This window comes from Prionailurus bengalensis, chromosome B3, assembly GCF_016509475.1.
Source record: "Prionailurus bengalensis isolate Pbe53 chromosome B3, Fcat_Pben_1.1_paternal_pri, whole genome shotgun sequence".
Taxonomy (NCBI): domain Eukaryota; kingdom Metazoa; phylum Chordata; class Mammalia; order Carnivora; family Felidae; genus Prionailurus; species Prionailurus bengalensis.
This window is the reverse complement of record NC_057355.1, coordinates 145,997,300-146,014,323: the sequence shown is the minus strand read 5'-3', so window position 1 is coordinate 146,014,323 and position 17,024 is coordinate 145,997,300. Positions and strand designations below refer to the sequence as shown.

Genomic DNA, 17,024 nt, shown 5'->3' with positions numbered 1-17,024 from the left:
CTTCCTGCAGGTACGGTCTTGATTCCCATGCATGTCTTTCTAGCTTAACTATGTGTTGTCTAGCGTTTTTAGAAGGCACTCGCAAGCAAAGCGAATGAGCCAGGTCACAGTGAAGTTACCACCCGGGGTCTCCCACACCCTCAGCAACATCACAGGGCTGCCAAGGCTCCACTGCATCATGATGTTGCATTCTCTGATGACCTGGAGAAGCTGGCTCTTAAGACTGCTTCCCACGTGTAATTCCCCACAATCTGAAATTAATATTTAGTCTCGTTGTATTCCTAAACATATTTAAGAAACAGAACGAATCAAATTTTGCACCCCAAAGAAGGCTTGCTGCCAATCCCTGAAAGAAGTAAATTCAGTAATAAGACCAAGAGACTTAAGAAGGTTTCCCAAATTCCTAATGGGTTTTTCACTGAACTGTTACAACGTATTCTGAGCTAATCATTCGGACCAATGGCTTAGTCATGCTGTACCCAAAAAAAAAAAAAAAAAAAAAAGGCCTTAGAATTTAATGCAAAGAATCAAAGAACTGCCCTTTTACATACCAGTTTAAATAGCGTATTTCAAATGTTCTCTTCTCACACTTTTTAAAAACATTTTTGCAGGTACTCCTTATTAAACGCGTAACATGTAAAATCTTAGTGTGTTTTTGAATGACAAAACAACAAGGAGCAACAATTCTATCACAAAATCACCTGGAGCTACAAACGTTACGTTATAAAACCATCCAACCCACCAGGCACCAATTTTACTTCCTTCGTGTTTCATTTTAGTTTCTGTTTTGTTGTTTTTTAAGGAAAGAGGCGCACCATATTTGACAACAGCGTAAGTATTCCAAGACCAGGGCCGCTGCAAGTTTCGCACCAGAGCAACGCCAGCCCAGGTGAATACGGTGCAAGAAACAGACCCTGCACGCTTCCGACCCGCCCGGCAGCCCTTTGCCGGTGAGCATGACAGGCGCGTCCGCCCAGGGCGGTGCCGCCGGAGAGGGCGGGGGCCGGAAGGAAGAGGGAGGATTCGGACAAAGCCAGCCGGGCCGGCCGCCCCTCCCCGCGCGCCGCGTTCCCGGGGGCGGCCCTATCCCCCTGTCGCGCGGCTCCGGGGGTCCGCAACTGTTCCCCGGGGCCGCCGCCCCCGCCCGCCCGCCCGCCCGCAGCCCGGGCCGGGGATGCGCACAGGGGGACGTACACGGGGAGGGGCCGGGACCTGCACTGGAGACCGAGATGGGGAAGGGGCTGTGGCCGGGGATGAAGTCTCGGCGGGGGCGGGCACGGGACGTGGATGAAGACCCAGGGCCGCGGCGCCGAGAAGGGACCGGGCACGGACGACAAGTGGACGGGGATGAGGAGCCGGGCGGGGCTGGGCCCGGGAAGAGGAGCCGAAGGGGATGTGGCTGAGGGCGTGGGACTGAGGACCGCGGTCCGGGGAGGGGACATGGGTGAGGAGGGGGGTGCGGCCGGGCTGCGGACCTGAAGGGGACCGCGGACTCACCGTGCTGCTCCCGCGGGGCCGCGCGCTCGCGCTGTCAGCACCGGGAGGTCGCGGGGCGCGTGCGCGGAGCAGGATTGCGCGGGGCCCTCCGCCTCGGCTGCCTCAGGAGCGGCGCCGCGGTCACGAGCGAGGGGCGCTGGCGGGGCCGCCCCGCAGCATCCTCGGCCGCCCGCGAGCGCTGTCTCCCGCGGCTCCTCCCCGTAGCCGCCGCCCTGCGCCCGCCGACTCCAGCTCTGCTCCGGCTCCGCCGCTCCCGCCGCCGAAAATGGCGTCTCGACGTCCCTCCCCCGACTCGGCGCTCCCGCCCCACAATGCTGCGCGCCGCCCGTGACGTCACTCGCCTGCTGCCGGGGGGCGGGGCGAGGCGAGGCGAGGCGCTGCCTGGGAAACTGAGGCCCGCGCGCGGCCGGGGTCCCGGCCCACGCCCTAGAGGAGGGCGCTGGGGAGCTGCGCCACCGCCCGAGACCTCTGCGCGCCCGACGGCTGCCCCAGCCTGCGCCCCGGCCCTGCCCTCCTGCTCTCCCGTGTCCGGAATGATGGTCACTGTGTGCCATGCCCCTTATTCACGCGTTTTATGGGCGCGTTTCAGTCGCTCTGGAAGCCACAAGGAGGGGCCAAAGGAAGGGGTCCCCAGCTCCTCCAAAGGATCCTGAGGAGCTAGGCTAAGCCACGAGGCCTCTCTTTCTTCTCCAGAGAAATCTAGTCTTTGGTTAACGTACTGACCCTCCCCATCTTATTGTTCCTTCGCCCTAGTGTCGTCGGATCCTCAAGAATTAGAGCTCAAGCGGAGTTTCCAGGCGCTCCCCTCAGCCACAAAGGCCTCGCACAAATTGCACCTCTAGTGCCTGGCAAGGGCAGACGTGCCACCTCCTGCTGCTGCACCCCTCCCCCGCCCCCCAACAGCAGCCTTCACCAGCCCACACCCCTGGCCGCAGTGCCACGACCTCCAGCCCCCGCCTGAAGGGCAGTACTTCCAGGTCAGAGAGCGCTCCTGGGCCTCATACTGCTGCATCGCCAGCTATGCAGGCCTGACTCAGCAGTCGGGCCCGGAGGACGCATGCTGATTCAGTGGGCAAGGCTCAGCTTTCTTTGCCTGCCACCAGCTTGGGAGAACCACCGCCCCCCCCCCCCCCCCCACCACCACCAGATGCCTGCAGATGTCCCAAGTGCGGGGGCCCTGTGGCAGTATTAACCAGGAGGTGTTCCTACACAACACACTTGCTTTTGAACTGCTGTGCTCTAAAGATGTATCAGCCCAGCACCAGCAGCCCTTTTAACCCTGGAATTACACAGTCACTAGGGAAGTTAAGTGCTCCCAGGTTCTCACAGGGAGGTCCAATTACTTTAGTATCATATAAATGCAAAGATCAGCTTAAAAGGGGTGAGGGAGAGGCAGTGCGTCAAACCTTTCCACACTCCCTGAGTGATTTGGCCACACTGCTGTAACCAAAGTGCTCTCGAGAAGAGAGAAACAAACAGGCTGAGCGAAGCTCCTTTCTCTGTAAATCTGGGCTTAGTGGTTGTTCGCTCCACTCACCCAGAAATCTGAGATGCTTAATGTCCTCTTCTAATGAGTGGCCAAGATCCTACCTCCTCAATATTGCTTTAGTCCCTCCCCTCTCCGTCCCCACTCCTGCCACTCAGTTGAGGCTTTATCATCATGCTCTTTTATCCTTCGGACAATTATCTGTTGAGCTGTGGTGATCCCACTATAAGAGCCAAGGTGCGCTGGTAAACAGAATAGACAAGATACTTGCTCTTGCTCATACGGTGCTATGCGGAGAAAAATAAGGTAATGACAAGGTGGTGGAGTGAACTCTGACACAGGCAAGTGAGCTGAGACCTAACTGACAGGGAGAAGCCAACTGAGCAAAAGGCAAAAGTCCTGAGGCAGGAATGAGTCCGGAGTGTTGGGGAAAGAGAGAAAAGGCCGATTCATCCACCACACCCACAGATCCCTGAATCTGATCCTGCCACTTCCTTCCTGGAAAGGCTTCAATGCACCCATTGCTCAGGGCGAGAAGCTGGAGCACAGGCATTTGGGGCCATCCTCGCTCAGAGCCTCACACTGAGACTTGTAATCCCCCACCCTCACTGAGCAGCCCTGGCCATCCTCAGCAGCTTTCAAATCCTTGCTTTAAAAAAAAAAAAAAAAAAAAGTTTGTTTATTTATTTATTGAAGCACGCGTGAGAGAGAACAAGCTGAGGAGGGTCAGAGAATCCAAAGGGGGCTTAGTGCTGACAGCAGAGAGCTAAATTCAGGGCTCAAACTCATGAACAGTGAGATCATGGCCTGAGCAGAAGTCGGACGCTTAACCCACTGAGCCACCCAGGCGGCCCCCTCTCTGTTGCTTTCGACCCTCTGATCCTCACAGCAGCTCCAAGAGAGGCACTGCTCTCCCCTTTTACTGCAGCTAAGGCCCTGCAGGCTCCCTGGCTTGCTAACTGATTCCCGGACAGGGATTAACTCAGCTTTAGGAATCAGAAGGGAGCAGCTCTGCCCTTCCTATGTGGGCACTAGCAGAGCTGAGGAGAGCCCTTGTGGTGGAAAAGCCTCAGCAAGGCTACCCAGGGGCACCACATCCATGATCTGTCCTTAACCACAAACCTAGAGGACCAGGGCCCTGGGAAGCACACATCTATCTGCACAAGGCTTGCTGGCCTCCAGCATCCCTGTGGCCACCAGCTTGCTGGGCTAGCCAGGGTCCCAGGACATTAGCCAGGGTCCTGGAGGGTGAGGCTGTGTTCAATGGGGGCAGTGGGGGGACCTTTGGAGCAGGCTCTCTCCCTGCTCCCTTAAGTGCTCTTCCATTCTGAACATAGGCAGCCTGTGTGGGTGAGCCACCTCCTCCTCCTCCTCTTTGCCTGTCTGTCTCCTGCTTTCCCCAAAGTAGATGCCTTGTGCTCTGCCTTCCTCTATTTCCGTCTCCTTCCCCACCTTCTCTAACCATTCGCTTCCCTGTTCTGAAACCTGAGAGATCAACAGGCAGCCTGGAGATCTATCTAAACAAAGGCTGGGGCTCGTGTAAAGACTTGGAGGCAACCTACAGGACCCAGATGAAGCCAAGACTGAAGTCCCTTGGTCAAGGAAAAGAGAATGTGAGAATGGGGTGCCTGGCTGGCTCAGTCTGTTAAGCATCATGATCAGGTCATGGTCTCACGATTTTCTAGATCGAGCCCCGCATCTGGTTCTGTGCTGGAAGCACAAAGCCTGCTTGGGATCCTCTCTCTCCCTCTCTCTCTGCCCCTCCTTTGTATGTGCTCTGTCTCTCTCTCTCAAAATAAATAAATAAACATTTTTTAAAAAAAGCAAAAAAAGTAAGAGCGAAAACATCCAATGCCAACCTCCTGCAGATGGCCAGCACCTGGGAGTCAGAGAGAAATCAGGAACATACAGTCTGGTACTCGCTTCATTCCTGATACTTACTGAGAACTACTGGTGTCAGGTGTGAGGCTGGGTGATGGGAGAACAGACACCCCTACACTGGCAGACAGCCTGTGGAGCTGAGACAGAAGGCCCAGGTCAGGTTTCGAGCGGGGAAGCCCTATGTCCCTCAAGGGTCAGGGGGCTTCCTGGACGAAGGGCATTCATGTGGCCGGTGGTAAGGATAAAGCAGATGAGTCCAAGTGATGGAACTGTAGGGAGAAAAAACAGTGCCCAACAGAGAACGCGCACGCGCGCGCGCGCGCGCGCGCACGCACACACACACACACACACACACACACACACACACACAGTGATTTGTCTCCATTGGAGAATGAATAGGGCTTCCATCTTTTTTCAAAAGCATTCATCTTTTCACTATAACTGTCTGTGGATGTCTCTGTCCAGGAGCTGCCCTTTGCGGTAGATTTCCCGAGGGGTGTGCAGTCCCGGGGCCAGCCCCAGTCCATTAGTGTCTAAAGAGGAGAGGGAGGGAAGGGGCGGAAGGGAGGGAAGAGGAACCGGAAGCCTGCCTTTGGCGGCGTAGCGGCGCTGAGAAGCGATCCTGGGTCGTGGGTCCTCAGGTCAGGAGGGGGCGACCTGTCCGGGTCGTCCTGGCCAAAGACAGGCCCACGCACCCTCGGAGGGACAGGCAGGGAGGAGGGTAAGCACAGGCCGTGTGGCCTGTACCGCCCGCTTCGCGCCAGCCCCGCTGTGCTTCCTCCCCAACACCCCACACAATCCCGTGGCCGCGCCTCCGCCCCACCCCAGCCTGGGCACCGCCCCCCGACCTGGGCGCCTCCCCCACGCCCCCTTCAGCCTGGGCACCCCTCCTCAAGCCCCCTCCAGTGTGGGCGCCACCGCCTTGCCCCTCCAGCCTGGGCACTGCCCGCCCCCCCGACCTGGGCGCTTCCGCCACGCCCCCTTCAGCCTGGGCGCCACCCCCCACATCCCTTCAGTTTGGACGCCACTGCCTTCCCCTCCCACCTGGGCACCGCCCCCCACGCCCCCAACCAGCCTAGGCACCGCCCCCACGTCACCTCCAGCTACCGTCCCGTCTTAGAGAGGCTTCCGGACGGCGGCCTGGCATCTGGACCGGAACCCAGGGCCGGGGTCTACTGGTGCTCTGCGGCCTTGCTCTCCGCCCAGGCCACGCCCGCCATGGTCTGCGGCTTCGGTTCTGAGAACCACCTTTATCAGATTTGCAGGGTGTTTTTTTCCTTGAGGAGCTCGAGCTGCTGACCTTAAGCTGCAGGGACCGCCCCTCAATCCGAGGAACAACCGCGGCACTTTGGGCGGACAGGTCAGGATGGGGAGTGGGCAGCTCCATCAGTCTCTCTCTCTCTCTCTCTCTCTCTCTCTCTCTCTCACACACACACACACACACACACACACACAGTTTACTCTGAATGCGGGAAAGTTGGGCCTGGGTCCTGTTCGGCGAAGCCAGACTGCCACCTGACCCAGGCCCGCAGCATTCCTGACAAGCCCCTGCCCACCTGCGCGCTGGGCCAGCCTGTTGCCCCGAGTAGAAAGCCGGGATGATTTCGCTTCTGTGCTTTGGGGACCCCTACACTGCCCCCGCGAGAAGACCAGCTGCTCCGCGGAAAGGCCCAGCCACCCCAGTGCCCTGAGCCTGCGTCCAGCCAGCCAGCCAGCCGTCCGGCCGGGCCAGAAGGGAAACTATCCTGGATGGTCCAGCCCCTCCCACAGCCACGTGTGGGGCCCAGGATGCCTCCACGTGCAGACGTGATGCTCAAACACAGGCAGGAAGGGCAACTGAGTCTCTGCTGGAGAAAGCACCTCTGCCGTGTGTGGGTGCATACACACCACTCACCATTGAGCCCAAACGTGCCTCTGAGCCGCAGCCCTAACATTCCCAGACCCAGGAGACTATCCGACTACACACCCTCTCCACAAACTGCCAGACGTAGGAGATAAAGTGCTGGACCTCCCACAGTATGTGGCCTGGAAGCCTGACCTGTTTTATGTGGCTGTCTACAAAGGGTAATGCCAGAAACTGGAGGAGGGGAGGGCAGCTGTTACTGAAACACTTGCAATGTAGTTTGATGGATAGGAAGATAGAAATAAGCACTGGTGGGGGTGGGCGGGGTTGTAACTGGCTGGCTTGGCGGGCGGAGCACACGACCCTTGATCTCAGGCCCCACAGTTGAGTATAGAGATTGCTTAAAAATAAAATCTTGGGGCGCCTGGGTGTCTCAGTCGGTTAAGTATCCAGCTCTTGATTTGGGCTCAGGTCATGATCTCGAGGTTCGTGGGATCAAGCCCTGTGACAGGCTCTGCACTGATAGCACAGAGCCTGCTTGGGATTCTCCATCCCCCGCCCCCCCCCCCAAAATAAGTACACTTAAAAAAAACACAAAATCTTATAAAGAGAGAAGAAAAGAAAAGAAAAAAAAGGAAAGGAAAAGAAAAGATAAGAAAAGAAAAGAAAAAAGAAAAGAAGAGAAAAGAAAAAAGAAAAGAAAAAAAAGAAAGCACTGGGGACCTGGAATTAGGCACATGTCATGGAAAACAAATTCTCCCTGGGAATCTGCCCATTTTATCATGAAAATACTCAAACATGCAGGAAAAATGTACGGTGAAGACCACATACCCACCACCTGGATTGTACAATTAACATTTTGCATTATTTATCTCCTGTCTCTCCATTTAACCAAACCTCTCTCTCCAGCCCCCTAGACACTGGCATGCGTATCATTAATGGTGTTCGATGTTTGTGTTTTCAGGGGGAATTTACACAATGTGAAATGCACACGTCTGAAGGACACCATCTAGGCACTCCAATCAATGTTTATATGTGTAATGGAACCTCTATCAAGAAATGGAATGTTGACCCCACAAAATTCCCTCGTGCCCCTTCTCAGTCCCCCAAGCACTGTTCTGTTGCTTTGTTTCGTTTACTATAGTTTACTTTGGCTCTAGTGTGTTATATAAATAGAATCATACAGTATCTGCCTTTCGTGTCTGGCACCTTTCACCCAACTGGCAGTTTTTACACTCACCCAGGTTGATTGCCGCTCCCCTGTGGATGAGACCTTGGGCTGCCTCCACTCTGGCTGATAGGAATAAAGCTGACCTGAGCTCTCTTGCACGTCTCTGGGAAACGCGGACTTTTCTTTTCGCTTGAGTGAATACCCAGGAAAGGAACTGCTAGGCTATAGGGTAGGTGTATGTTTAGCTTCATCAGAACCTTGTAGACCTTTTTCCTAAGCAGTTGACCACCTTCTGCCCCAGCGGCAATGGAGAAGCACTCACGCATGGCAATTGCTGTACAGACATCCTTGAGACGGTCTGCCGCGAGGGACGGTCAGTGCCTCCGCTCACTAGGCTCCCAAGCCAGCAGGAGTGGGAGAGGCGTGGAGAGGCGACGCTCAGCCACACCTACACCCTTAGGGGCACCACACCTGGATTACAGAGGGGCCTTGGGAGGCGGCAAGGGACATAGTTCCTCAGTGGCAGCCTGGCCCCCAAGGCGCAAAGTTCCTTCATAAGACATCCTGTAAACCAAGGATTCTGCTGTTAAAAAAATGATTTAAAATGTTGGCCTATGTGATCCAAATATGCAGCAAGAGATGTGGTGGAGACCGGGGAGGACGCACAGCCACCATCTTTGGAGAAAAGACGGCCCTCCAGCAGGGACGGCTCAAATCTGAGGCTCCTGTGGCAGGTTCCACTTCCCAGAAATGGTCACGCCAACCAGTATCTCCCACACCACACATTCTCCTTACAGTGAGATTTTGACACTCCTCCCGTGAAGAGCTGCAGTCTCTGTCCCCTTCCTTTGTTTTTTTTTTTTAATTTTTTTTTTCCATTTATTTATTTTTTGAGAGACATAGAGAGACAGAGCACAAGTTGGGGAGGGGCAGAGAGAGAAGGAGACACAGAATCCAAAACAGGCTCCAGGCTCTGAGCTGTCAGCACAGAACCCGATGCGGGGCTCGAACTCACCAACTGTGAGATCATGACCTGAGCCGAAGTCAGATGCTTAACTGACTGGGCCACCCAGGCGCCCCTCTGTCCCCTTCCTTTGAATCTGGGTAAGCCTGTGACACAGTGGAAGTGACACTATGGGACTTCAGAAGACAGGCCTTAAAAGGTGATATTGCCTCCCCCTGGCTCTCTTGGGAAGCTCACTGTTGGAACCCAGCTGCCATGCTGCTGGGGGAAACCCAAGCAGCCACATGGGGAGGCCACACAGAGAGCACTTGTGCAGATTTGCCTGCTGACAGCCAGTGTCACTGTCACACACGTGAGTGAAAATGTCTCCTGTGAGATAAGCCATCCTTGATGTGCCCAATCCAAACCCCTGACCACACAGTCTATGTGCCTAACAGAATGGTTGAGATCTGCCGTGAAGTTTTGGGGTCGTTTGTTACACAGCACCAGTAACTGGCGCATCTTGGGACGTTTTCTCGGGTCCCCAAGCACGATCCGTTCCTCTGAGAACTCATGGGCCTTCATGAGCTGGCACCCGGGGGTGGAGGGGCATAGGTTAGGAATGCACCCTCCACACCATTGCCAAAAGCGAGCAGCACCCGCCCCCCAGCTGCTGAGGTGAGGCTGATCTTTGTGGCTCCCGGTGTGATGCACAGCACGGTGGCAGGCACAGACGGTGTGAAAGGAAGGAGTGGGGAAAGAGGACGGAACTGAATTGGGTCCCATGAGGAGCCACACTCAGCTGGAATCAGGAGACTGGGCTCCAGGCCCAGGCTCCTCCTCGGTGTAATCTCAGCCTTTTCCCCATAAAGTGGGGGTCATCAGCCTGTCCATTTGCCTCCCAGGAACATCATGAGGGGATGGCGGATGGGAGCCGGTCCTGTGTTCCACCCCAATCCCTGGGGGGCAGCTGTGCCAATGGCCAAAACTTGGGGGTGCCTTCTTCACGGACTGTGTCGTGTCCCCTCCCCTCGCTGCACCTATCTGCCTCCTCCAGGCAGCCCCCCAGTACTTCTCTCTCCTGGGGGCCCTGCCAGCCTCAGCTCTGTACTCTTCACAGAAGGGCACCCCAGGGAGGGGGTCACCAAGCCTTTCCAGGGGCGATTCTCTTGGTGATCAGGCTCTTCGCAGGCCCTGCTTCTGTAGAACTCTGGAGCCCAGGGACCCACATTATGTTAGCCACCCCCTTTCCACCTCGATGGCTGTGATTCCAGAAGGGGGTGTACTTGCTCAAGGACACGGATATGGGGCTCCTCGGACAGGCAGATGGAGATCTCCTTCCAGCTTTTGGATAAAAATAGCCACGCAGGTGCCAAGTCTGTCCCAGAATCAGCACAGGCTGCTCCTGTTTGGAGACAGTCCCCTCTAAGAGCAGGACACTGTTTGGGGACTTTAACCCCCGGATGCCTGACAGCAGCTGCCCACAGGCTCCGAGGTGCTCCCGCTACCGAACGTAGCCTCCTGCCTGCTCTCCATGGTCCCCAGTCTCATCCAGCAGGACCGGGCTCGCCTCACAGCGGCTGAGCGCTCTGAGGCACAGACCCCACCTGAATCCCCCTGGAAATTCCTGCTGCCCCTCCCCAGGACCTAGTTCAGGCTCTTAATAGATGGAGCTAAGCTGAATGAATAAATGAGCGAACAAGCAAACGAACGAACGAGGAAACATTCAACACCCCAGATGCCGGCTTTCACACATCCCAGGTGGAAATCCTGGTCTTCATTTGCCTCACCCCTCCCCAGTGCCACCTGTGGGTGGCCTTGAACTTCCGGATGCTGCCATGGGGGTGGGGGGGGCTCCGCGTCTTGCGGCTTTCTTACCTCTGCCTCTAGTTGGCATATAATCGAGTCTCAGCCCGGCTCCCCTTGTAGGAGAAGTTGCTGCAGTGATCCAGACATCACATCTTTGCACCTCACCACCCGGGGGGAAAGAGACCCTCACCTCCCGCCCATCAATAAATGCCCCAGGCGACAAGCCCACCGGACCCCCGCCTGCCCAGAACACCTTGCACTGCTTGGCTTACCTGATGGGGGGTTCCCCGGGGAAAGTGCTGCTGCAGGATCGGGGATGGGGGTGGGGGCTGGGGGCCGCCAGAGAGCTCTGGCTCTCTGAGCTCACACCCCCGGGGGCTGGTGCAGGGGGGCCCCTCCAAGCTCAGACTGTCCACACCAACACCGGTCTGGCTCACCCAGTCAGGTTGGTAAGCCTCCCTGGGGCTCGGGTCCACCACCCTCTGAGCCGGCTTCCTTCTTTCCCCTCCCCAGCTCCCGGCTGCCCTTCACACCTGTCTACATAGGAAATGCGATTACGAACATTGTTTGCACTGGTTTCTTCTCTTAGTAGATGTCCTGGTCCCCATATGATCTGCTGCATTCACAGTCACGTTTGGGAGAACAGGCTCACCTATTCCCACCAGAATTGCCTCTGCGTTGGCCCAGCCTGGGCCCCACGACTCCAGAAATGCTCAGGAGAAAGGAGATCTCGGGACTAGAAGCCAGCCAAAGACGGGCTTAGAGGGCCACCCTAGGAGCAGTAGAGTCCCAGCCCGCCCAGACAGCCACGGCACCCGTCTCCGTGCGGAGGCAAAGGCCAGGCCTGAAGGGACCCAGGCTGCCCACCCCAGGAAAGGCTCTCAGGCCTGCGTGCGTTCAGTGCCCTGGGATGAAGTCTGCCAGGCTCTGCTCAGCTCTGCGGAGAAGGGAGGACGAGGCAGACGCTGAGTAAGGAAATGCACAGATGCATCTATCATCACAATGGGAGAAAGAGGGAGACGTCCCAGCCTTCAGAGCGTCTGGGGTGAGCCTGTCTTGGCCGTGCTGGGTGTGTCCGTCTGAGCTGTGTCTGGGCCCCAATCCACACCCCGCATCCGTGATCCCTGTCTGCACAGAAACTCAGTACCAAGCTTGTCCCCCGGGTCCACACCCACGTTCCGTGAGCACCTGCCAGGGCAGGGAGCGCCATCCCACTTTACACATGGAGAAACTGAGGCTAAGAGAGGGGAGACTGGCGGCAAGTCTGACTCACATCCAGTCGCTGCACCAAAGTCAAGTGCCCACTCTGATGCTTCAGTAAGACGAAAGCTCGTACCCGGGTTCTCGGCTCCAGAGATGCCACTCGGGAGGAGACTTTCAGCAGGGCCTCTGGAAATTTTTATTTATTGATTCATTCGAGAAGCTGCTGATCCATCAGACACAAATCTCATTCCCCTCTCCCAGGACTGCACATGCACTCAACCTCATTCCAAAATGCTCCATTCCTCCTGCCGCTGTCATCAGCGCTAAGTCTGGAGCCTGCCACAGTATGTTCGCTGGGGCTGCTGTGACCACAAACGAGGTGGGGGCAGGGGGTGCCAAACAACAAAAGTAGATTCTCTTACAGTTCTGGAGGCCAGAAGTCAGACGCCGAGGTGTGGGCAGGGCTGGTTCCCCCTGGGGCTCCGAGGGAGGGGTGTGCAGGCCCCTGGCCAGACCCCAATAGTGGCTCGAGCCCCAGGGCTTGAAGACGCACCGGCCCGGCCTCCCTCATGGTCACATGGCCTTCCCTCTTGTCCTTCTCCTTCTCCTTTCTTGGATGTAGGGTCCCCTCCTAAACCCACGGTGATCTCACCCTGGTAACCTTAATTACATCTGCAAAGTCCCTGTTTCCAAACAGGGGCACAGTCCTGGGTACAAGGGGTTAGGACAGGGACACATCTTCTGGGAGCACTCACTATGGTCAGCCCGTCTCCCGGAGGCAGACTGCTGATGCCCCATCTTACAGATGAGGCAAAGGAAGTGCGGAAGGGTTAAACACCGTTCTGTTCTCAGTGTGGATGCATCCTGGAGCCTGTGAGAGGGGAGGGGGAAGGAGGCGGACTGTCCTTGCCTTGTTCTGGCAGGTGCTGTTTTGGGGTAGACAACACGAGCCAGATGCATCACCTGCTCCGGGAAGGTGAGCCCAGGGCCGCCATGTTCCTCGTGCTGGCGAGGCCTGTGGAGTCGTCAGACTCGTAAGAGAAACAGGGAGCAGAATGGTGGGTGCCAGGGCCTGGGGTGGGGGACTTGCTCGGAAAATGTTCACTGACCCGACCTCCTGAACAAGCAAATGAGCTCACCCGCCAAGGCCCAGCTGGAACGTCACTCCTCTGTGAGAACGAGCCCATCCCAGCAGTACAGCCTGGTCTCCGTGATGGCTCTCTGTACTGGTCACACTCACCCAGCCCTCCCTTGGACCACGGCGACCTCTGTGGCCCATGATCGCTGCAGCAGCACCGGCCAGTGGGAAACCAATGCGAGCCGCGGTGCCACTTAAAATGGTCCAGTCGCCACAGAAAAGATAAAGATAAGCAAGTGAACTTAACTTTAGTAATATATATACACATATTGTTTCTTCAGCAAGTTTTATTTATTTTTAAATGCTTATTTAAACTGCGCCTGGGTGGCTCAGTCAGTTGAGCGTCCAACTCTTGACTTTGGCTCAGGTCATGATCTCACGGTTCATGGGATTGAGCCCCACATCGGGCTCTGCACTGACAGCACGGAGCCTGCTTGGGATTCTTGCTCTCCCTTTCTGCCCCTCCGTCTCCTCCCCTCCAAATAAATGGATAAACATTTATTTATTTAAATCTTTTATTTTAGAGAGAGCGAGCGAGTGGGGGGGCGGGGGCAGAGGGAGAGAGAGAGAATCTTAAGCAAGCTCCGTCCTCAGTGAAGAGCTTCAAGGGGGGCTGGATCCCATGACCCTGAGATCATGACCTGAGCCAAAATCAAGAGTCAGATGCTCAACCAACTGAGCCACCCAGGGGCCCCAGAAATTGTTTGTTTTTTTAAGTAAGATCCATGCCCAACGTGGGGCTCGATATCCAGAGTCATATGCTCCACCGACTGAGCCAGCTGGTACTGCAGCTGGGGGGGGGGGGGGTGGCCAGAGGCCCTGTGCTCTGTGGAGACACCCCCCAGGGCCCCTCGAGGTATTCTAAGGGCGCCCCAAATCCCTGTAAGGGAAGCCCTGGGAGCCATGTCTGGCAGACCGCAACACTCGCTTCCTGTTAGCGTTATTTGGTAAAAGGGTCGGGCCCACAACCGCACTCGCTCGGCACATCTACTGGCCCAGGTCCACTGTGCCAGGCGGTGAGACGAGGCAGGGGTGGGGGCGGGGAAGACGGAGATAAAGACAGACACAACTGCCCCTCCGGAGGCCGCGTCCAACGGATGGCGAGATTCTGGGGTTTTCAGCCACACGCGGCAGGACCCTGTGCTGACGGGAGGTCCCGCTTTCTTTCTTTTTTCTTTTTTAAATGTTTATTTATTTTGAGAGAGGGCACGAGTGGAGGAGGGGCAGAGGGAGAGGGAGAGAGAATCTCAAGCGGACTCTGCACTGTCAACGCAGAGTCCGATGCGGGGCTCGATCCCACGAACCGTGAGACCACAACCTGAGCCCAGATGAAGAGTCGACGCTGAACCCACTGAGCCACCCAGGGGCCCCGTGAGGAGGTCCTACCTGCCGTCTGGAAGGACGGACTCCGGTCACGGAGCAGGAGCTGGGGCCGTAGGGGTGGCTCTGAGAGGCGTCCCCGCCGGGGTGGACGTCCCCAGCAGCACAGCCAGGCCTGGGAGGTGCTGAGGACGTGCCGGGGTGCTGGTTTCTCTCTAAAATAAAAATCTTGTCCGCCCACTGGTTCTTCTGGCAAATGGCCTACCTAACCTTCCACGAGCCAGTGCCACTGCCTACACCTCTGGCTGTGCGTTCATCTCCACTCTGCACCAAACCGTGGGTCTGTTTTGATGGCAAACTCATCTCTGGGCGCGTGTGTGCAGGGGCTGGGGGAGCACGAATAACCCCAAATACCTGGACAGAAGCCACCCCTGGAAATCTGCCGACCTCATCCCTCCATCTCGTCCCCTCCTCCAGGGGCTCTTCCTGTACTTTTCCACCCAAGGACTGACTGAGGACAAAGTAGACGATCATCGCTGCGAATCAATAGCCAGTGGCTACAAATGCAGCTTGAAGCAGCCTGCACATTTTTGGAAGATTGATCAATTCGTTTTCAATGGCATGAAAGGAAAGAAATGACTTTCCTGGAAGACCGGTGGGGTGAGCAGGACGTCTGAGAAGGGGTGCTGTCCGGCAAGGAGGATGGCGGTCCCCACCATGGGCACAGGACACTGGGGTCACGGGTGGGTGGCCCAACAGGGCTCTCTCCTCCACTGCTCCTCTATTCCCAGTGCCTCGAGCAGGGCCTGGCACGCAGTAGGTCGAATCGATGTGGCAGGAACGACCCCGCTGTCCTCACAGAACCCCAGACGGAACGCCATCACGTGCCCTTTGCTGCGAGGGTGCAGCACGCGTGAACTTTGAGGATTCCCAGTTCCAGGGGCACCTGGCGGGCTCAGTCAGTAGGGCATGCAACTCTTGATCTCAGGGTCATGAGTTCAAGCCCCACATTGGGCACAGAGCTTTCTTAAAAAAAAAAAAAAAGAGGGGCGCCTGGGTGGCGCAGTCGGTTAAGCGTCCGACTTCAGCCAGGTCACGATCTCACGGTCCGTGAGTTTGAGCCCCGCGTCGGGCTCTGGGCTGATGGCTCAGAGCCTGGAGCCTGTTTCTGATTCTGTGTCTCCCTCTCTCTCTGCCCCTCCCCCGTTCATGCTCTGTCTCTCTCTGTCCCAAAAATAAATAAACGTTGAAAAAAAAATTAAAAAAAAAAAAAAAGAATATTAGTGTTTAATGGGGACAGAGCTTCCGGCTGGGGAGAGGAAAGAGTGTTGGAGACAGAAGGTGGTGACAGGAGCGCGACAGTGGGAATGTGCCTCATGCCGTGGGGCCGCACTGCTGAGGGGGCATCTTGCGGGACAGCAGCAGCCTGGCGGGCTCGGCTAGGCGGAGAGGGAAATGTGGCTGTGACACAAACCCCCAGCCCCCACTGGGACCCCTGTCACATGGGCTTTGTGAGCAAGAACCCCCAGCCTCCCCTTTGGGGAAACTGACTCTCCATAAAGAGTAGCAGTCTATGCCTTCCTGCACAGTTTTAATTTGCTAACCAGAGACCTTTGTTAAGTGTCAGAACATGGCTAATCGTGTTTTACTTTTGTTTTTAAAAACGGAACAGGGGCGCCTGGGTGGCGCAGTCGGTTAAGCGTCCGACTTCAGCCGGGTCACGATCTCGCGGTCCGTGAGTTCGAGCCCCGCATCGGGCTCTGGGCTGATGGCTTGGAGCCTGTTTCTGATTCTGTGTCTCCCTCTCTCTCTGCCCCTCCCCCGTTCATGCTCTGTCTCTCTCTGTCCCAGAAATAAATAAAAAACGTTGAAAAAAATTAAAAAATAAAAATAAAAACGGAACAAAGGGACGCCTGGGTGGCTCAGTCGGTCTGACTCTTGATTTTGGCTCAGGTCATGATCTCAGGGTTTGTGGGATCGAGCCCTAAGTTGGGCTCTGTGCTGACAGCAGGGAGTTGGCTTGAGATTCTCTCTCCCGCCCCCCTTCTGCCCCTCCCCTGCTCACGTGCTCTCTCTCTCTCTCTTAAAAGTAAAATACATAAATAAAAATAAAAATAAAATTTAAAAACAGAAAAAAGCAGGGATGCCTGGCTAGCTCAGTCAGTGGAGCATGCAACTCTTTTTGTTGTTGTTGTCGTTTTATTTTGAGAGTGTTGTGTATGTACACGAGCAGGGGAGGGGCAGAGAGAGACAGAGAGAGAGAATCCCAAGTAGGCTCTGTGCTGTCAGTGTGGAGCCCAACTTGGGGCTTGAACCCACAAACCATGAGATCACGACCTGAGCTGAAACTGGCTCAGGAGAGCCCTCTCTTACCCTGATACTCCGTGGACAATTCCTGAAGATCCCTTGCGTGTTGACAGCTATGGGACATGCAGGGAACCAAAGGGAACCAAAGGCATTTCCTACTTAGACTCTGGACTGGGGGGTTCCCAACCCAGCGGGAGTTGGCTTTCCGCCTTCCCCTGCAGAGGCCCCGCGGTGCCCAGGAGCTGGCTCAAGGACACCCTTACTAGTCACTGCGAGTTGAGCAAGCACTTGTGAGAGGCCAGATGCACGCCGAACCCACCCGGCCACCGCGGCCAGGGTGCCAGGTGTGTATCCTCCCAGCCAAGGGAGCGGAGGCCGAGGGATGGGCCGCAAGGCAGACAAGCCAGCTCCGGAGGGCTACTCCAG

The 17,024-nt window shown here is 56.3% G+C and overlaps 1 protein-coding gene and 1 long non-coding RNA gene across 18 annotated transcripts in view; one reads left to right on the top strand and one right to left on the bottom strand.

The window, feature by feature from the left end:
* KLC1 (kinesin light chain 1) overlaps nucleotides 1–1,811 on the bottom strand; it is a 68,322-nt gene extending 66,511 nt beyond the window's left edge. For 11 of the 17 annotated variants that reach the window (XR_006293075.1, XR_006293077.1, XR_006293079.1 and 8 more), the window contains exon 1: nucleotides 1,498–1,811. The gene's annotated coding sequence lies outside the window, so the exon portion shown is untranslated. The remainder of the gene's footprint in view (nucleotides 1–1,497) is intronic. The other 6 variants (XR_006293074.1, XR_006293076.1, XM_043554388.1 and 3 more) reach the window with 4 other exon arrangements.
* A 3,658-nt stretch (nucleotides 1,812–5,469) lies between these two features.
* On the top strand, nucleotides 5,470–8,040 carry LOC122467813. The gene is made up of 2 exons (XR_006293082.1): nucleotides 5,470–6,928; nucleotides 7,672–8,040. It is a non-coding gene; the product is annotated as an uncharacterized LOC122467813 (long non-coding RNA).
* The last annotated feature ends 8,984 nt before the right edge of the window (nucleotides 8,041–17,024 follow it).